Raw genomic sequence first — 21,522 nt, 5'->3', positions numbered from 1 at the left:
CCTTATATACCACCTAGTGTAGCTAGTATTTCCCCATTATTAAATCCCCTTCTCTTACATTCCATCCCCACTCGAAGATTTTTTTCCCTAAAAGACAATTTAGGTACTTATGATAACTGGGTAGGAGCAGATCAGAGTACTACTTTGCTGCATTATTATAGGGGTATACAAATGAATGAAGAGGTATTATTACGTATGATGGGTCATTGGGGTATGTACGATACATGGGCCTTATTGGGGAACTATAAAAATGAGTTTTGACCTAGTATCTTGAGTAAATGCGAGTTGTAGACAATGGACAATAAACTTCTTACTACAGGACCCTGTTGTAGTAAAGATGTTATAACTTTATGTAGGAGACTCTGATCGGGGTGTGCCATATATCAAAATGGAGCTGTCGAGGAGTACTTTTAGCCCATATATGATGTTCATTGTTTTTCATAGTATAGAATAAAATCTACCTTGAAATAGAGAGCTGTTTGCAGTCAATCTGAGAGAAAATAGGGCCATAGTTAGCTAGATTTCAGCCAAATCTGCTTCTAATAGGTATGGAAACTCTTCCAAAATTGAGGCTGGCCTCCAAGAAGCCTCCTCAAGTGGTAAATCTAACCACTTAATCAAGTATTCCATGATGAAGCGAGAGCGAATCTTCTTTTCCCTTTGTCCTATGACTTGCTCAGGTATGTATTGAATGATGTCTTCTTCATCTATCGGTGGTAGCTCCTCAACATAATCCATTGATGATCCAATGGAGGGCTTCAATTGACTCACATGGAAGACATTATGAATCTTTGTGGATGGGGGCAATGCCAACCGATATGCCAAGTCTCCCACTCTTTTGACAATCCGATATGGCCCATAGAACCTATGGGCTAACTTATTATTGGACCCATCCTTAAGGGTGGCATATCTAGACTTGGGCACCTTCAAAAGCACCAAATCCCCTTCTTGGAACTCAACATCCCTTCTTTTGTCATCAGCATAAAGTTTTATTTGATCCTGAGCTTTCTTCAAGTTGACTTTACACTCTTGAAGTAAGGCCTGCATTCTCTCCAACTCCTCCTTACTCTGTGGGTTTATTTTATCATTGAAGATAACTGTGGGAAGGGGAACCTTATAGCCATACAATGCCTCAAAAGGTGAAACTCCAATGCTAGAGTGTATAGAGTTATTATAGGCAATCTCAGCCAAATGCAACCATGAGTCCCAAGCATGCTGCACATCATAGCAGAACTGCCTCAAGTAAGTTTCCAGCCACTTGTTAACCCTCTCTATTTGGCCATCGGTTTGTGGAGGGTAAGCAGTGGAAGGGGCTAATTGAGTGCCCATAGAGCTAAAAACTGCTTGCCAAAAGTTACTCATGAACTTAGCATCCCGGTCATGCACAATGACCTGTGGTAAGCCATGTAATCTGAAAACATGTTCCATGAATTGGTTGACTACTTGAGAAGCATTATATTGAGTCTTTGTAGGAATGAAATGGGCCACCTTGGTGAGTCTATCCACAACTACATAGATGCTATTCCATCCCTTTTTGGTCACTGGTAGACTGGTAATGAAGTCCATAGTAATGTGTGTCCATTTCCCTTCGGGCATAGGCAATGGCTACAGTAAACCAGTTGGTTTTAAGGTGCTGTCCTTGTTTTACTGACATGGCACACAGCTCAAGACAAAATCTTTTACATCCTTCCATAGGCCCTTCCAATGAAAGCTTTTAGCAATCTTGTCATAGGTTTTAAAAATGCCCAAATGACTAGTTGTAGGTGAGGAATGCATCTCTTGCATGATCTTTTGTTTGAATGGAGAAGTGTATGGGATGGCAATCCTGCCCTGAAACCATAAGAGACCATTCTTAAGCTGATATGGAGGGTTTTCTTCCATATGCCCTTGTTGTAATTTCTAGAAAATGTGGTTGAAAACACTATCTAACAAATAGGCCTCCTGAAGCTCTTCTATCCAATCATTGTGAAGTTCCATGATGGCCAAAACTTTACAAGCCCACATTCTAGATAATGAATCAGCAACTACATTGTCTTTTCCTTGTGTATGTGTAATCAAAGTCATAGTTCTGCAATGTAGCTACCCATTTGCGTTGTTTGGGGGTAAGTTTAGACTAAGAGAGGAAATATTTGAGGACCCTATGGTCGCTCTTGACCCTAAATCTGCTACCATACAAGTAGTGGTGCCATTTCTTAATGGCATGAAGAATGGCCAGCATCTCTTGGTCATATACATTCATGATCATCTCATTTTTAGCAAGTTTGTGGCTCTCAAATGCTATAACCCCATGCTCCTGTAACAATACAGTCCCTATGCCTATGCCACTGGTATCACAACGAATGGTGAATTCTTTTGAAAAATCTGGGCAAACCAAGATGGGAGTTGAGGTAAGCAATTCCTTGAGCTGATTAAAGCTCTTATAAGCTATTGCATCCCAAAAAAAGGCCTCTTTCTTAAGCCTATCCGTCAAGGGAGCTGTAATAGTGGCATAATGCCTAATGAATCTGCGATAGAATGTTGAGAGACCAAGAAATCCTCTAAGTGAAGTGGTATTTGTAGGTGTGGGCCAATCTTTTATACACTGCACTTTCTTAAGATAAGCTCTAATTCCCTCTTCACTAACAATGTGCCCCAAGTATTCCACTTTTGTCTACATGAAAGAACATTTTGTCTCCTTGGCAAAGAGTCTATGCTGCCTCAATACATCAAACACCTGCCTCATATGCCAAAGGCGATCCTTCAGTGATCTACTATAGATGAGGATGTCATCAAAGAAAACCAACACAAATTTGAAAAGAAAGGGCTCAAATATTTTGTTCATTAAGCTCTGAAAGGTGGCCGGTGCATTAGTTAATCCGAAAGGCATAACCAAGAAATGATAAAGTCCTCAATCAGTCTGAAATGCTGTTCTAGCCTGACCTCAAACCTATCTTTGTAAAGTACTTAGCCCCCTTGAGCTCATTTAGCAAGTCATCTATGCGTGGAATACGGTACCTGTTCTTCACAGTGATCTTATTAAGATCCTTGTAGTCTATGCACATCCTAAAAGATCCATCCTTCTTTTTGACCAATAGCACAGGGGAAGCATATGGTGAAGAACTAGGCTCAATAAATCCTATGTCTAGTAATTCTTTGACTTGTTTGGCAACTTCTTCTCTTTCACACCTAGATAATCTGTAAGGTGGCTTGTTCACAGGCTTTGACTGAGGCTCCAGATCTATGGGATGATCAACTGTCCAAGCATCCACATATATGGTATAAACAGTGGTAGCATGTATTTCAGCATGTGGTTCATTCTTTCCACCCATATCCCATGATACATGACTAATGAGGTCAAAAGGAAAAGAGTCAGTAGGGTCAAAGAACTCTTCTTGACCAAACTCTTCATCTGCATCATCCATTTTAGTAGTCATCATAAAAGCATGTGCATCCTCAGGGTCCTCCTCTGAGTCCTCAAATATCAACATGCTGTGAGCTCGTACCTTAGTATTTCTAAAAGCACATTTTGAGGCATGATCAGTTGTATACTTCTCACCACACTTGAAACAAAGCCCTTTTTCCTTTCATTCTTTATACAAATCCATGGGAATGGACTTTGGAATGCCAAAGGTTGAAGCATTTTTATTTTTATTGTCCCTGTGCCTATTATCCATTCTTGGGTTGTTTGTTGTCCTTAAACTACTTTGTGGTCTTGAGGTGTTAAAAGTGGGGTATGTGGGGATCTTAGGAGTGCTGAATGGCACGTTACCACCACCATAACTTGCCCCAAACTGTGCCGGCCTCACAGCACCTCTTTACTACCCAAAATATGACTGCATAGGTCCTCTTTGCTGCCCAAACACTGGCTGAGATGCCCCTCTTTGCTGTCCATGCTGAAATGAAGCATCCCGACGATACTTACAAGAGTACCTCTCAGCCAGTTCAATAGCTTTGAACAAATTTGATGGATTTTGAGATGAAACATCAGTCGAGAGTTGGGGATCCAACCCATACACATACTTGTGTCACTTAGCATCATCACTAATTGACTCAACATACATGGTAAGGTTGAGGAACTGATTTGTGTATTCTCTAATAGCAAGACCATGCTGTTCAAGGCCATATCATTAGCATGCAAGTTTTTCTTTTTCCACCTGTGAGACAAATACTTGTACCATGAGTACCTTGAATGCTTCCCATGAGTTTACTTGCCGATTTTCTCTTTTAATGTACCTCCACCATGTATGTGCAAATCCTTCCAAGTGGATGGTTACAAAATCGGTCATCATTATGGGGCAAGATGTCAAAATAATCCTCAAGCTTGGAGAGCCACTTTTCGAGTTCAGCTGGAGATGACGATTGACCATTGAATTTTGAGAAAATAATCTTGTCTCTCAGCTCTCTTTCATGATGAGGTGGTTGTTCCATATATCCAAACTGAGGCTGATCCATGTGGCTGCCCAAAAATGAACCATTGTTAGAGAAATTTCTACCAAAAGATGGTTGAACTTGCATAGATGGCATGGGCCCTTATGATGGTTGAAAACTACCCCTCATTACATTGCAAATGGGCTCCTCTTGCCTACGTGAAGTCTCTCCCTGTTCAAAAGTGCTGTTAGGGATGCCCACTCTCCCCAAAATGCCTTGGGAATCCATATTTGTTGCATTCACTAATGGGCCAGCAGTCACTCTTTCAGCATGCATACCCAATCTATATTCATGTTCCTTCCCTTTCATTTGGAATTCCATCCACTTAGTGAGATGGGCAACAAGGGTGTCCACAGTGGTCTTCATTTGACCAATGCCTTCCATCAATTCTCTATGCCTCTCAGCATGCCTTGTCTCATGTGAACTGAGGGTGTTAGTGAGTGCGCTGAGGCTTCCCACATCATGAGAGTAATCTTCATCTTCCACCTTAGGGTTAGTTTCAGCCCTCGGGGCATGTGCATCCCTTATTTGTTGCTGGAGGTCATTATTTGCCTTAGTTTTTTCCTTATTCCCTGCCATGGTTAGGTGCAGTCCCGTTAGACCACCTGTCACTGTTTTGCCTATAACTTGAGCTAGGAAGCTCCGATTGACCTACTTTTTTGTTCAATATGGAGCCAAGGATTCCCTCTTTGAATTGAGCATAATCATGCACTCCCACGTTTCATACAGAAAATTCTGTAATAAGAAAAGTACTGCTATACTATGCAGTCCAGCACCTTGTCTACACATGTAGGATGCTTGTTTTGACCTGTAAGTATCTTGTAGAGTCCAAATAGAGCTCCAAAACTGATCAAAGCCCTTAATAGAAACTTTAGGCACTCTGCAAGACATGCACCTGAGTTCCTGGGAGTAGGTATACGTCTGTAAATGCAAGCAAGTTGCTTACAACACCTTGTGGGGGTCAAGAAAGGGGTTGCAATGGATCAACTTGTCAATGCATGACTGAAGGGTCATCCCACATGGCATAATACATTGCCCAGTCATTTAAATTCACAATTTGCAGCCTTATTCTAGAATTGAGTATGTCATAAGCATCTCTTAGCACACCATACATAGGCATCTCCCATACATTCCAAGCATCGTATTCACTGCCATTGACTGCATATGTATTCTCATGTCTGCAAATACATCCTCAGTACTATTTTCCCATACATTTGCAGCCAATAATATATCCATACATCAGCAAATATATCTACATTATTGCCAAGTCAATATCTTGGATCTTCAAGAGGGTACTTGCACCTACAAGCAACTTCGGGCTCTAGATCGCTGGGAGGTGGGCAAAGCTCCCCCCGGGCCGGGTTGTGCACCCTTTCAAGGTCTTTGATGGCAAGGGGGGGTTAAGGTAAGTAGAAGCAATAATCCTGAATGAGTTCAACATAAATTTACCCAATCCAATGCAATGAGAGTGAAGCAAAATGAATGTGAAGAATTGGACAGCAGACAATCATTAAATTTATCTCCTAATGACTACTTGAGCTCTTACATTCTCTCAAGCAATTGGTTATGCAAACAAGATTTGATTGCTTGAAAGCAATAAATTAATACGCTAAAAATACACTTTTCAAGTTTTAAAAAATTAATAACTTGTGTTTATGAATACAAGCTCTAAATTTTATGACACAAATCTTTCAAACACATTGCAACCAAGCCTCAAAAAAATTTTCATTGCATGTGAATAAGATTTGCATCATGAAATGTCAAAAAACATTTGAATTTATATAAAAAAGAGGCTTACTGCCTTTCCTCAAGTTTTGGGTTTCAAAACTGAATTTTCAAGTAGCCAACTAACCCATCATTGACCCCCAAACAATGTTGATCATCACTCCTAAGGGTTGACATGATTCCATAGCAATTCGGTTCAATCCGAACATTTGGTATTCATTCCGATTTATTCCCATTCATTTGCACATGATTCACTTTCAAGAGGAGAGAGAGAGAGGAGAAAGAGAGATCAATTTTCCAACTTTCTCTTCAAGCCACCATTTTTTGATTGGAGATTGGCGATTGTGGGTAAAAAACCAAGCAATAGCCTAGAATAATCGGATTTGGTGGGTGCTTTTGAGCCTGATAGCCCCCCACAACAAAATTCGTGGTGTAGAGGATGCACCATTTTTTCACGCTTGCCATGGAAAAATCGACCCTCCCCCCATTCTTTTTTTAAGAAGCTTAAGCTTCTTTTGAGCTAATTAAAAAAAAACTGGTTCACTTTTGAGAGTTTACACTTCTCGGCAAGTGGTTTCGTCCTTGTTGTGGGGTAAATAGGCTTTGAATTCTGATATGATAGGGTGACTAGCTTTGTAGCATTGAAATATATCAATCTAGCCTTTGTGACAAAATTTTTGGCTTTCGGATCCTATAGGCACTTCACAACACCATAGCTTGCAACCATTAAATGGGGGATCAAATGACCTCCGATTGACAAATGGAGACTTGCGTTGGATTCCTAGCATCAAAATGCATTTAGCAAAACTTTGGCTCCTTGATTTTCACTCGATTCATTTTCCATGAAAATTTACTTTTTTACACCTCCCCAGCCACTTTGAGGCTCTAAAAATAGCTTGAAAATTCAAGTCTCATTCCTCCTCTCTGAGAGTAGGGACACCTCTTGAGATAGGTTCATAGTGGACTACTTCTTCACTTGATGATAAAGTGGATGAACTTCTATTCTCCTCCTCCACTATATATGGCTACTTCTTGAACACACATCATGACTCACTATGATCTTATTTGCCTCTTGGTTATACAATTTGTAAGCCTTTTGCTCATCACTACAACCCAAGAAGATACATTTTGTGCTTTTTGGATTTAACTTGTTTCTCTTATCCTTTGGAACATGTGCATGATGTTCACATCCAATAGTTCTAAAATGTGAGACAAATGGTTTATTACTAGAACAGGCCTCATGAGGAGTTATAGGAAATCCCTTGCCCTTAAGCATGCACCTTGTCATTTCCACAATGGTGCAATTTTGATGTTCAACAATGGCATTCTATTGAGGTGAATGAGGCGTCGTTAATTAATGCTTAATCCCTTTGCTCTTGCTAAAGTCTTCAAAGTCCTTTGAGTTGAACTCACCACCACCATCTAATTTAAACTTCTTTACACTTTGCCCAGTTTCATTCTCAACAAGTGTCAGTAAATGTTTAAACTTACCAACATCTGAGCCTTATCACAAACAAAGTACACCCACATCTTCCTTCTATAGTCATTGACAATCAACATAAAGTAAAACGATCCTCCTAAGGCTTTTGTGGCCATTTTACTACACAAATCAGCATACATCAATTCTAGAGGAGCCTTCACTCTATTCTTGCTTTCTTGTGGAAATACCTTTCTCTGTTGCTTGCCCATCATACAAGATTCACATGGTTCCTTCATTTTAATTATTACTACAAGTAGCTGAGAAACCATACCTTGCTTATGCATCTCCTTTAACATTGCAAAACCAATGTGACCAAATCTTTCATGCCAAAGTTTACTTATGCCCACCCCAGCGGTAGTTGTAAGAGCACTTAGCTCATATAGGTTGTTCCTCCTTTCTCCTTTGCCAAAACAACTTTGCTAGCACTGTTGATAATTTTTGCACCTATCTTAGTGAACCTCTCCTCATGGCCAAGAGAAGTTATAGAAGCAATTGATAGAAAATTTCTCTAATCTCTGGAACATACATCACATTTGAAAGATTCTTGAGTTCACCATTTTTAATAACAAAGGAAATAGTACCTATGCCCTTAGCAAGGCATTTTGCATTATTCCCAACCATCACAATGATGGATTCTGGTAGAGGCTTCATAGAACTATATAGACCTTTCTTATTGATCGTGTGACAAGAGACACCCCTATCCTCCAATAGCCATGAGTTGGCGTTAGATATTTCTTCATCGAGGAATACACTTTCTCAATGGTTTTCATAAATAACTCTAACTCTGCTTCAGCCGTATTGGTTGTCTCCTTTCCTTTAGTCTTCACGGTGCCATTCTTTTCATCTACCTTCTTGACATGACAATTTACAATTGCATGTCCTTTCTTCTTGCAGTAGAAGCACTTTTCTTGAAACTTTTTCTTACCATCCTTCTTCTTTTTGTCACCATGGTAGAGAAACCATCTTTGCCTTTTGCATTGGCAGAGAATGCAGCATCTCCACTATTGCTACTTTCTAGGGCTTTAAGCTTCAGCTCCTCCTCCATTAGTAGTGCATGAAATTCCTTAAATTGTCAAAGATTGGGGTCTCACACTTGAGAGTTTAGGGCAGTTACCAATCCATCAAACTTTGGTGGACAAATCAAAGGCATCTCCAAGCTGGCTCCTCACTACTCTTTTTTATCCTAGTACTAGCCATTTGGTCATGCAGATTCTTGATTCGAGTGATGAATGCTTATATCATCTCTCCTTTAGCAAACTTCTATGCTAATAGTTGATTCTCTAAGTTTGAATCCTTGTTTGATTTCACATTTTGTACTAACTCCTTAGTACATTCCAAGCCTCTGACACCTTGGTTATATGATGCCGAATAAAGGTCAAAATATTGTTAGAACAACTTGTAACTAAGGCACATAGTGCATCTATGTTCCTTCGTTTTCAAGCTCATAGAAGATCTACATTTGAAGGAACCATTACACTCACATTTGATGGATTGGGGATGGGTTATGGTTTTGGGTCAATCCCTAGCACCATCTCCAAAATCTCATAAGAATCAAATATAGTTGTGATTTTAAACTTCCACAAAGTATAATTTGTACCATCTAACTTGTATTCGCCGAAGGTTGGTGGACAAATCCTCAGTGTTTGAATTGCCGGTACATCATCACCACTACTTGATAAGCCAGCACCGCTACTTGATGCGCTACTTGATGGAAGGCACAATATTTCTCCTCTTCATTATTGAATCCCTTGCCTCTCGCATACTCTTCAATCCTTGAAATCCCCTAGCCTCCGATACAATGCCTTTGATACAATGTAGAAATTACACAACATAGCAGCAGATATAATCTGAGCAAGGACTAAAGAACACACAACAAATATGAAAAGAATAGAGACTAATTTGATTTCAAAATAACTGATAAAAAGATGGCTCTTTCCACTTGTGTGTACTTCCATGTGAATCTTAGATGGTGATCTAGACAACTTAGAGTGGCTCTAGAAGAACTCTAATTGGGTGAAAGATAAATTAATGATGGCTTTAGATGGGTCTTCATTTTATAGCTTGGGAAGGTAGTCTAGTCAACAGATGTGATCATATTATGAACCTTCCCTAGTCGACCAAGGAGTATTCTCTTTACTGTCGGACATGGGGCACTACCCTCAGACCCCCATCAAGGGGGCCATTGGACCCTAATAACTCCCACACCCCCAACTCAATGCTTTGCGCCTTGAGTTGCTACCAGCATAATTACTTTATCTAACCCAAAGACTAGATCCACAAAGGTCACATTTTTGCCATCAGATCACATAGACCTCATTTGACATACAAATTAGGACCCACCCAATGTCTATGCTCATACTTGACTTCTCCTCATAATGGAGGCCTTACAACTTTCACCATGGGTCATTGGTGGCATCTTACGATGGAATGGAGCATTGAGCATATCTAATGGTATATTGGTGCCACCATTGAGGCTTGCAATGAGACTCTCTAGTTAGGCTATCTAGTGGTAGACCTTTGCATTACTCATGTGGTCCCTACATTGCTTTTGGATTCTATGAGTGCTATTCAATTGGCCAAGAATCTAGTCTTCCATGTGAAGATGAAGCACATTGAGGTGCATTGCCACTTTATACAAGAGGTCATTGAGGAAAAGCTCCTTGAGGTTTTCAAGATGTCAACTAATCAAAATCTTCTAGATCTGCTCAGTAAATATCTCTCAACAAAGCTTTTTACCTTTGTGAGAAAGTTGATGGGCATTGGATGAGATGGCGTTTATTCTCATCCTGTTGTACTTATGTACATTTGTATTTTGTCACTTTTTCTTGTTCTCTCCTCACTAGGGACACATTTGTCTTTAACTGTGAGGTTGTTGGGGATAAAGATGCATGTGCCTAGCTATCCATGTATTAGTTATATTGATAGTACCCACATATCCACACACCTATACATTGTAGATAGTGGCCGCCCATCACTGTCACTTCATTCTTTATTCTTTCAGTGTCATTTGAATAAAGGGAAAGCCAGACACACATTGTGACTATTGTAGTTCCCACATCTTGTGTCTCTCTTTTACTCTTGCTCCTTCCACCATAACTTTTGCTTTTGCTCTCCGTGCTTCCACTTCAGGTCTCACTCCCTTCAAGTTATAGTGCTAGTTTATTAGTATAGTCAATTATGCACTGTTTGACTTAGTAGGCCATTTTTCTTTATGTTGTATCTTATCTATACTTTCTATACATTATATGTGTGAAAGAAAAAGAAAAAATAAGCAAGAAAATATTCTGCTCTCTATCTCTCTTATTTTTTTCTTGAGTGAGCTTCCTCTTATGTATATGGTGTATGTTTAGCACAAGGCATAAGCAAATTCCCCCACCACGCAATTCTTGACATGGTATTAGAGTGGCACCATTGGTAGAGACTAGTTTTGAAGGCTAAAGTGAAGGAGAAGAAGGAAGGATTTGAGCAAGCAAGAAACATGTAAGAAGCTCTCCCATTTTTCCACTTTTTCTCTTGGATAAAGCCTATGGAGGCACTGAAAGTAGGGCACAGAAAAAATCTCAGATTGTTATGAGATTTGGTGTGCAAGCAGAGCATTGTATATTTTGCACTATATATTACAACCCGTTGTTATGATAAGAAGGATGATATCCACACTAGTAAATTTCAACAAGAAAACTATGCATCAGCTTCATGAAAAAATAAATATAAAAATGAAAGGTCTATTTGTTATGTAGCATATGATGAATGTTGTTATAGGATAGGTGACACATAATGATGTATAGTGTGTTAATCTACATGCATCTAATCATATGACCAATTATACTGAATGATTTGGAGAGATGTAGAATTTATAAAATCCAAGTTATGTGCAAATGGATGATGATCCATGCCAATCAATCTCACACATTGAAAAAGTTCTTTTGTCCTTGCATGATAGTCAAACAAAGAGTCTACTGTCAGATGATATACTATATGTGTCATCAATAAAAAGAATTTAGTGTCTATTTAGAGTAGGGTTGTAGTTTTGATTTAATACAAAAGGATGCTTTGTGAAATATTTTAATCACAAGTATAGGTTGGTCATAAAAGAAAGTAGAGTTAGTTGCATGTTCACTTTAGATACTGGAATTCATGCTATGAATGTTGCTATGTATGCTATGTTGAGATATCGAGCTCCACTCGTGATATGCTAGGGTGACCATTGTGCATTTATGTCACCGACTTGTCAGTTGTAGATGCGGTTGGTACACCGCCCATGAATAATAGCTAGATGACAACTATCCTTATCTACTCTAGTTCGTGGCTCAGTTAGTATGCCACCTTAGTTATTTGAGTTTGGTTTTGAGACCCATATATAGGGTTCTTCTATTTCTTTGTAAGAGAGTTCTTTTTGGCTTACACAACTAAGAAGAGGAAAAACTATTTTTAGCCTCCACCTTTGTGTGTATTCCTCCATTGTGCAAGCAAGAAAGCTACAAGTGAGACTCCTTCCTTCTCTCCCAGAATCTTGACATGGTATCAGAGCCTTGTTCGTGGTAAGGAGCTCAAGAAAGCAAGCCAATCTCGCGGTGTTCTGGTAAGAGGAGCAGTGTTGCTTTCATTTTCTGTTTTGGGAGTAGATCTCTGCAGGTAGCACAGCCGGAAATGGCAAGAGTGCATTGTCTCAGGTTGAGACGCCCTTCGCGGTGAAGCAAGAGGGCAGTATATGCTGCGGGAGAGGGCTTTAGCCTTGGCGACCCTGTTTTTTTTATTTGAGGCCATTTCAGGGCCTGTTTTGGAGGCGGATGTTTTCTGTGCGCACTCAGGACAAGGCCCAGTTTTATGCTGTGCGACCACTGTTCTACAGGTCGGTGAAATGTTACTGTAGAAATTGCATCGTATGCTTGTGTGTAGAGACGTTGGGAGTTACAGAATCATCCTTGTTGCCTGTTGATGCAAAATCGTCACTAGGAAGTGACTGTGTGGTCAAATACCACTTTCGTCAGTTCTGCAGATTAGCCCTTGTGAGGCTGAAGCTGTGTTCTTAGCAGTGACAGAACTTTTTGCAGTGTTCTATAATGGCATCTGATTCTCTCTCACAGATTGTCACTGAAAAGCTTGACAAGAACAACTTCCAAGCATGGAAGTTTAGAATGACGAATTTCCTTATGGGAAAAGGATATTGGGAATTTGTTGTAGGAAATGAAGAAGTACCAGTTCTCCCTGATGTTCCCAATCAACAGCAAATGCAAGCATTTAAAGCATGGCATGAGAGAGCCAGGAAAGTTATGTACTGGCTGTCTATCAGTATTTCAAACTCTATGATTGTGCATATTCAGGATGCAAGTACGCCAAAGGAGGCATGGGATACTTTGTCAAAAATGTATAGCACAAATACTCAAGCCAGGAAAATGCAGCTCAAGCAAGAGTTGCATAATGTGCAAAGAGAAAATATGAGCATCAATGACTACCACATGAAGGTGAAGAAGATTGCAAATGCACTTGCTTCCATCGGGTCGCCAGTGGAAGATGATGATTTAGTTTCTATGACCTTGAATGGTCTAGGAAAGGATTATGCACAGTTTTGAACATCCATTTCCGTTCGTGAAAGATTTCCTGATTTTGAGGAGTTGATTGCTCTTCTAATTTCTGAGGAGCAGAGAAATGGTGGTGCATCTTCTTCAGGAGGAACTTCAAAAGAAGCTGTCTTCTACTCAAATGCTGGAAGAGGTAGAGGCAGAGGTAGAGGAGGCTGATCTGGAGGCCGTGGTAGAAATCAGAATATGCAGCAAACTCAAGAAAACAGTCCTATGGAGGAGGATGTGGTAACTCTAGAGGCAGGGGGAGCCAAAGAGGTCGTGGTGGATGGCAAAGAGGGCAAAATGAAAACAGCAATGTTGAATGCTACTACTGTGGTAAAATGGGTCATATGGCTAAAGACTGCTATAAAAAGCAAAATGACATCATGAATGGAAAACTGCAACAAGGAAATTATGCATCTTCTAGTAGACAGGGTGATGACAGAAATGAGCATTTGTTTATGGTGCAGCACATGAACAATTCTGTGACAAGTGCAGAAGAAAGCAACGATGTATGGTATGTTGACTCAGGTGCATCAAACCACATGACAGGTCATGCAGAATGGCTGGAGGATGCAAAGAAAATGGAAAAACCAGGATTTATGGAGACTGGTGATGATACTGCACATCCTATTGTGCAGATTGGAAAAATTCCCTTGTCTATGCAGGATGGGAAAAAGAAATACCTGTCCGATGTATTTCATGTCCGGAATATCACCAAGAATCTGGTTTCTGTTGGTCAAATGGTTGAGCATGGCTTGCAGGTCAGATTTAATCCTCATGGATGCTTTGTTGAGGATATGAAAAATAAAGGTCGCTTGATAGCAAAAGGAAAGAAGAAGGGTAGAATGTTTACGTTGGATGCTGACATGTCTGAATTGAGTGTAGCAATGTTTGCACATGGGACCGGTGTAGTTGCAGATATTGATATCTGGCATAAAACGCATTGGTCATGTTAATGTACAACGACTTAAATCAATGTAGGCCCAAAATATTGTTGTAGGATTGCCTAGATTCAAGGTTGCAGAAATGCATAAGGTATGTGAAGCCTGTCAGTTTGGAAAACAGGCAAGGAAACCATTTCCTAGACATGTTCAAGAGAGTAAGAAGCCATTGGAATTAATCCACTCTGATGTGTGGACTACTAAAGCTGCATCTCTTGGAGGCTGTCATTATTTTGTCACTTTTATTGACTATAGCAGAAAAGTTTGGGTGTATTTTATGAAAAAGAAAAGTGAAGTTTTTGGGCATTTCAAAACTCTTAAAGCTATGGTTGAAAAAGAAACAGGCCTGCAAATAAAATGCCTAAGGTCAGATGGAGGGGGAGAGTACCTCTCAAATGAGTTTGCAAGGTTCTTGCAGGAGCATGGCATAAAGCAGCAATATTCATGCAGTCATACCCCATAGCAAAATGGAATTGCAAAAAGAAAAAACAAGCATATTGGAGAGGTATCTTGTGCCATGCTCAATGCAAAAGACCTGCCAGATTTTTATTGGGCTGAAGCAGTTGCTACAGCAGTCTACATAATGAACAGGACTCCCACTGCAGCAATACATGGAATGACTCCAGAGGAGAGGTATACTGGTAGGAAACCAGATATTTCTCATTTGAAAATCTTTGGTTGCATTGCCTATGTTCATGTGCCAGATGAGTTGAGATCCAAGTTGGATCCAAAAGCTGAGAAGTGCATCTTTATTGGTTACTCTTTGCAGTAGAAAGCGTATAGATGCTATAACCCTTCTATTCGTAAGTTTACAGTGAGCAGAGATGTTGTTTTTGATGAGATGAGTAGCTGGTATAAACTAGTAAATGTGATTGGTGATGTAGATGCACAAAATGGTAATGCTGCACAGAATTCACAGCAGCAGTCACAAAATATTAGTGGACCTGGAGTGTCCTCTAGCAGTGGTTCACATTCTTCGCCATGGACAGGCAGATTGAGATCAAGAGAATCTTCTCAAAGCAATGTAGATAGTGGTATGCAGGTTTCACGAAAAGGAAAAGAGAAGGTAGATCACCCCATGTTTGATGTGAATGCAGGTCACTCTTATGTGGATGGTGAATCCAGTGGCTCAGAATAGAGCATTGATGATGAGTTGGGTATCCCCTCTATTGTTACACCTGGAGTAAGGAAGACCAGGGATGTTTTGAGAGCACCTGGAAGTGAGCCTACTTTGCATAGGTCTACCAGAGCTAGGTATCCCGTGGATAGGCTGAAATATGATGGATTTACAGCCATCCACTATGCATATATGGTCAAAGTGATACAGGAACCAGAACCCACTTCTTTTGAGCAACCATGGGAAAAGAAAAATGGGAGAAAGCCATGGATGAAGAAATGGATGCCTTGGAAGCAAATGCTACATGGGAGTTGGTACCTTTGCCTAAAGGTAAGAATGCAATTGGATGTAAGTGGGTTTATAAGGTGAAGCACAATGTAGATGGTTCTGTGAACAGATACAAGGTAAGATTAGTAGTCAAGGGGTATGCACAAATATATGGCATTGATTATGAAGAAACATTAAGTCCGGTTGCAAGGATGGCAACCGTAAGAGTAGTCATTGCTATGGTTGCATCAAAGGGATGGTCTTTACATCAGATGGATGTAAAGAATGCCTTCTTGCATGGTGATTTGCAAGAAGAGGTCTATATGGAGCAGCCACCAGGTTATGTGCATGCTGTTCATCCTAAGTTTGTTTGTAGGTTGAAGAAAGCCTTGTATGGCTTGAAGCAAGCACCTAGAGTATGGTTTGACAAGATAGGATAGTATCTTGTCACTATTGGCTTTCAAATTTCCAAGGTAGATTTCTCACTTTATGTGAGAAAAACAGAGAAAGGTATTATGCTGCTTGTCATTTATGTTGATGATTTGATTATGACAGGTGACAGTGATGAAGATATTCTTCATGTGAAAATGCTATTGAAGCAAAAGTTTGAGATGAAGGATTTGGGAGAGCTGCATTATTTCTTGGGCATTGAGGTGATTAGATCACCAAGTGGGATACAGCTCTTGCAGAGGCAGTATGGATTGGACATGCTGTCCAAATATGGGATGACAGGCTGTAAGCCTATTTCAGTTCCTTTGGAGCAGAATGTGAAGCTGAGCGTAGATGCAGATGAGCTTCTGGAAGACCCTACTATGTACAGACGCATAGTAGGAAGTTTGATTTATATGACTATTACCAGGCCAGATTTGAGCTATGCTGTTGGATTGGTAAGTCAGTTTATGCAGGCTCCAAGGAAACCGCATTTGGATGTGGCTAGATGCATACTCAGGTATGTGAAGTCCACATTGCAGTATGGACTATTTTATGAGACTGGGGTTCAGATACAGCTGCATGGATACACTGATGCTGATTGGGCTGGTAGTATTTCTGATAGACCATCTACCAGTGGATATGTGTTCTCTTTTGGGAGTGCTGCAGTCACTTGGAGCAGCAAGAAATAGCCTACAATTGCCTTGTCGAGCACAAAGGCCGAGTACAAGGGTGCAGCAATGGCTGCATGTGAGGTAGCTTGGTTGCATAAGCTACTTTATGATATGCATCAGCCTACAAATGGGCCAGTTGTCATTTATTGTGATAACATGAGCAGTATACACTTGGCAAATAACCCAGTCTATCATGCTAGAACAAAGCACATTGAGGTGCATTATCACTATGTGCGGGAGAGGGTTTTACTAGGTCTTATTGATGTAGTTTATGTCAGCACAGAGGATCATGTAGCTGATATATTTACGAAGGCATTGGACGCAGAGAAGCTGCGCAAGTTCAGAGACCTGCTTGGTGTGCAGGAATTGGGATTGAGCTCGAGGGGGAGTGTTGAGATATCGAGCTCCACTCGTGATATGCTAGGGTGACCGTTGTGCATTTATGCCACCGACTTGTCAGTTGTAGATGCGGTTGGTACACCGCTCATGAATAATAGCTAGATGACAGCTATCCTTATCTACTTTAGTTCGTGGCTCAGTTAGTATGCCACCTTAGTTATTTGAGTTTGGTTTTGAGACCCATATATAGAGCTCTTCTATTTCTTTGTAAGAGAGTTCTTTTTGGCTTACACAACTAAGAAGAGGAAAAACTATTTTTAGCCTCCACCTTTGTGTGTATTCCCCCATTGTGCAAGCAAGAAAGCTACAAGTGAGACTCATTCATTCTCTCCCACAATCTTGACATGCTAAAGGAAAAGGGGTGGTTTTAGACATTTCAATATAGCACAAACATATTGGACATGTAAATGTGCAAAGCTTAAAATTAATGTAGTACAAAGGGGTGTTGGTTACATGATTGCGTGCTTTTAGAGTTGTAGAGTTTCATAAAGTTTGTGATGCACCAATTTGATAAGCAGGCAAGACAAGCTTTTTCACATGATGGAGATGTGAGCAGGGATATAGTTGATGCTAGCACTTCAAAATCTTTAGGATGATATTAAAATAGAAGTAGACATAAAAGTCAAGTGCTTGAGGTGAGATGGAGGGGGAGAGTACATCTCTAATGAGTTCAATGACTTTTTGAGGTCTCATGGAATAAAGAGACAATTTACTTGCAAGTATAACCCCTAGCAAAATGGGGCTACAGAAAGAAAAAGTAGACATATTGAAAAAGTTTTAGAGTAAGCATTGATGGCTAGAAAGAATTTTCCAAAACAATTATGGTTTGAAGCTAATCATATTGTTATCTATATTATGAGCACAACTCCCACAGCTACAGTTCATGGAATGACCCTTGAAGAATGCTTTACATGAAAGAAGCCTAAGGTGTCACACTTAAAAGCATTTTGTTGTATTGCATATATCCATGTGCCAAATGAGTTACGAAAGAAGCTTGATCCAAAAGCTACTCTTTAGAGTGGAAAAGGTATCATTGTTATAACCTTGTCAAACAAGTGAGTTCAAAGTGAGTAAGGGATGTTATTTTTTATGAGATGAGTAGTTGATATGCATCTAGTGGTGATGCATTGGATAATGATGATGATCATGATAGTTACGTGTAGAAAGACAAACAAGAATCATGAAGCCTAAGTGAATCAAAAACATCATTTTGTACTACATCTACAATTAGCCTTTGGTTGATGTGGGAGACTAAGGAATAGTCCCACATCTTCAGGTGCCTCTACTAGTGTTGTAGGTAAAGATAAAGGAAATAAGAAAGTGTCAGATGGTGATGATACATTTGCTAGTCATTTGGGTTTTGATGGAGACTTGAGAGTTTGGATGATGAGCTCTTTTGAAGTGCCTATTTCATTACCTCCTAAGAGAGTAGTGGATCACCTTATAGATTTGGAGCCAAATTCAAAGTCAATTAATAAGCCACCCTATAGATTGTTTAAATGTGAGCACGAAGAAGTAGCCAAGAAAATCAAGGAGCTTCTAGAGATGGGATTCATTGAGGCTAGCTCTTCATCATATGCTTCTCTAGTCTTGTTAATCAAGAAGAAAGATGTATCCTTCATGCTGTGTATTAATTATAGGAATCTAAGCAAGATCATAGTGAAGAATATGCATCCAATTCCTAGAGTAGCTGATTTGCTTGATGAGCTCAAGGATGCTAGGTTCTTTACCAAAATTGACTTAAGATCAAGATATCATCAGATCTATATGCAAGACGATGATGAAGTTAAAATCACTTTTAGGATTGATTGTGGGTTATTCTAGTTCTTGATGATGTGATTTGGGCATACTTATGCTCCATCTACATTCCAAAATTTGATGAATAAGATTTTATAGCCTTTTCTCTTTTTATTTATCCTTGTTTTCATTGATGATATACTAATTTATAACAAGACACTACAGGATCATCTAATATATATGAGGAATATTTTTATGTATTGAGATATCTTACTCCTTAACAACATAGGTGGGTAGCTACTCTGCAAAATCATGATTTTGATATCACTTATACGAGGGGAAAAGATAATGTGGTAGTTGATTCTGTTTCCAAAATGTGGGTATGTAAAGTTTAAACTATGATCAAGCTACATCATGATTGGATTGAAGAATTATAGGAGGCTTATCTTTTGAATGATGAGTTTAGCTATATTTTTCAAAAATTATAGTAAGGTCTCACAGAGAAAAGATCATATTATCAGCTTAAAAATGGCCTAATCTAGCTTAATAGAAATATTGTTATTCCCTCTACTTCTAATTTCAAGTAGAAAATTATAAAGAAGTTGCATTCTTTGCCTTTAGCTAGACATTATTGAGTCTTTAAAACCTATGATAAGATTAGTAAAATATTTTATTAGAAATGACTATTGAGAGATATTAAGGATTTTGTTTTGAAGTGTATGCCTTATTAGCATAATAAGGATACCACCCATAAGCTAGGCAGTTTATAGCACCCCCTACCTAATCCTCAGGCAAGTGGATGTATATTACTATTGACTTTATTACTAGATTACCTACTACCAAAAGGGAATAGAGTAGTATCTATGTGGGAGTGGATAGACTCACCAAGGTAGCCCATTTCATTCCTACTAAGACAGAGTTCATTGCTTCATAGGTGGCAAATCAATTTATGGAGCAAATCTTTAGATTACGTGGATTATCGCAAATGATTGTACATGACAAGGATTCAAATTTATGAGTAACTTTTGGCAGGCAATATTCAGTTCCATGGGCACTAAGGTGGCTCTTTCTATAGCCTATCATCCACAAACTAATGGCCAGGCAAGAAAGGTAAATAAGTGATTAGAGACTTACCTTTGCCATTTCTATCATGAATAATTACTCCACTCATGCTAGTATTGGATTTTCACCGTTTGAGGTTATATATGGTTATAAGGTACTCTTACCCATAGTCATTTTCAATGAGAAATTGAATCCTCATGGGAAAAACACTATATTGGGGAATTTGGGAATTTTGATATACTTTGGAAATTTTTAACATGGTTAATATTTGTCCATAAGGTCAAATCTTATTCTTGTAATTGAAAGTGGATTCTACCCTCAATACTATGTAGGCTATCTTCGCAAGCTCCACTTTCCAACACACATTAAGATTAAGTCACATGGTCAAATATTTACCTCTTATTTGAAAGTAGAACTTGGAAAATTTCTAAATTCTCTAATATGTTATCTAAAGAAGAATGGGAAAGAATGCATACCCTTATTTAGTAGTGTAAGATGAAACTTAACATGGCCTAATATTAAATGAATATGCTAATGCAAAGAGGCATCCTTTATAGTTCCAAGAAGGAGATTTAGTTTTGTTGAAAGTATCCAAGTCTCTTCATTAGGAGAGTTTTGAGGTCTCGAAAATGCCATTTAAGAGGTAGAGAGAGAGTGCTCTAGACCAATAGGAGCAAAGCCTCTGTAATGGAACTTCTATTTAAAAAAATATAAAAAATCACTTTACTATATATATATATAATATTACAACATTGTATTATCAATATCAATTTTTAGTCTCTTATCTTTGTGATTATGATATTCTTTGTATTAATGATTTATAGACTTGGCCACTTTTATTTAATGATATGTTTGGATTAATGATAATGCCATGTTTAATCTAAATTCAAAGTAGTAAAAAGCTTGGCACTTATTTTTTTCTCTCCTTTATTTTATCCCTCTCATTTTTTTCCATAATTTGTGGTCGTCTAGTCCTCTGTGTGTGTGTGCCATGGATACATAAATTCAACCTTCAACAAGGCATCCAAGCTCCCAAATCACATCCATATCAATATTTAACCCATTCTCCAAAGATATGGAAGATGGATTCCTAAAATCATTAGCAAAGGCAATTGGATCAGCATGCAATAGGCAAAACGTGGGAAAAGGAGAAGTTCATCTCTTCTTGGAAGGATAGAATCTGAGATTTCAAAATTGGAGTAAATAAGAATAGCATAAAAGAGGTACTAGTGCAACATGTGTTTATGTCTAGAGAGATATATTTGGAACCTCAAACTTTAAATCTTCCAATGCATAGACCAAATCGTAAGGATTTGATTCTTAAATTCTTTCTTTCTTGAACTTGGTTTAAGGTTTTCCATTATGAAATTTGTTTGTTTGTCTTGTAGATGTCTATCCCTCTAATATTGAGGAATGGAAACCAATTGAGTCTATTGTTGATGTTATTGATGTGATGCATAGTTCTATTGGAGAATAAATGTACAAATATAGAAAGAAGACAAAGCTTGCAAAGAATAGAATATTATTCTAGAACTACTTTTATATTGTCCCCATGCAACACAACCAATGGGGATCAATATCCCCCTTTCTTTTTTCCAAATTTTCAAGCTTTGAGTGGCCTTTGCCAAGTCCATCCAACTATACTAGTGAGGGCTATAAATGTAAAATATTTTTTGAGATACAGAGAGAGAGCATTAAAACCTAATATCTCAACTAGGCT

This window comes from Lygodium microphyllum, chromosome 19 (assembly GCF_053477565.2).
Source record: "Lygodium microphyllum isolate KBCC chromosome 19, Lygodium_microphyllum_v1.1.10, whole genome shotgun sequence".
Lineage (NCBI taxonomy): Eukaryota > Viridiplantae > Streptophyta > Polypodiopsida > Schizaeales > Lygodiaceae > Lygodium > Lygodium microphyllum.
The sequence above is the reverse complement of the archived record's forward strand: the minus strand, read 5'-3'. Positions refer to the sequence as shown.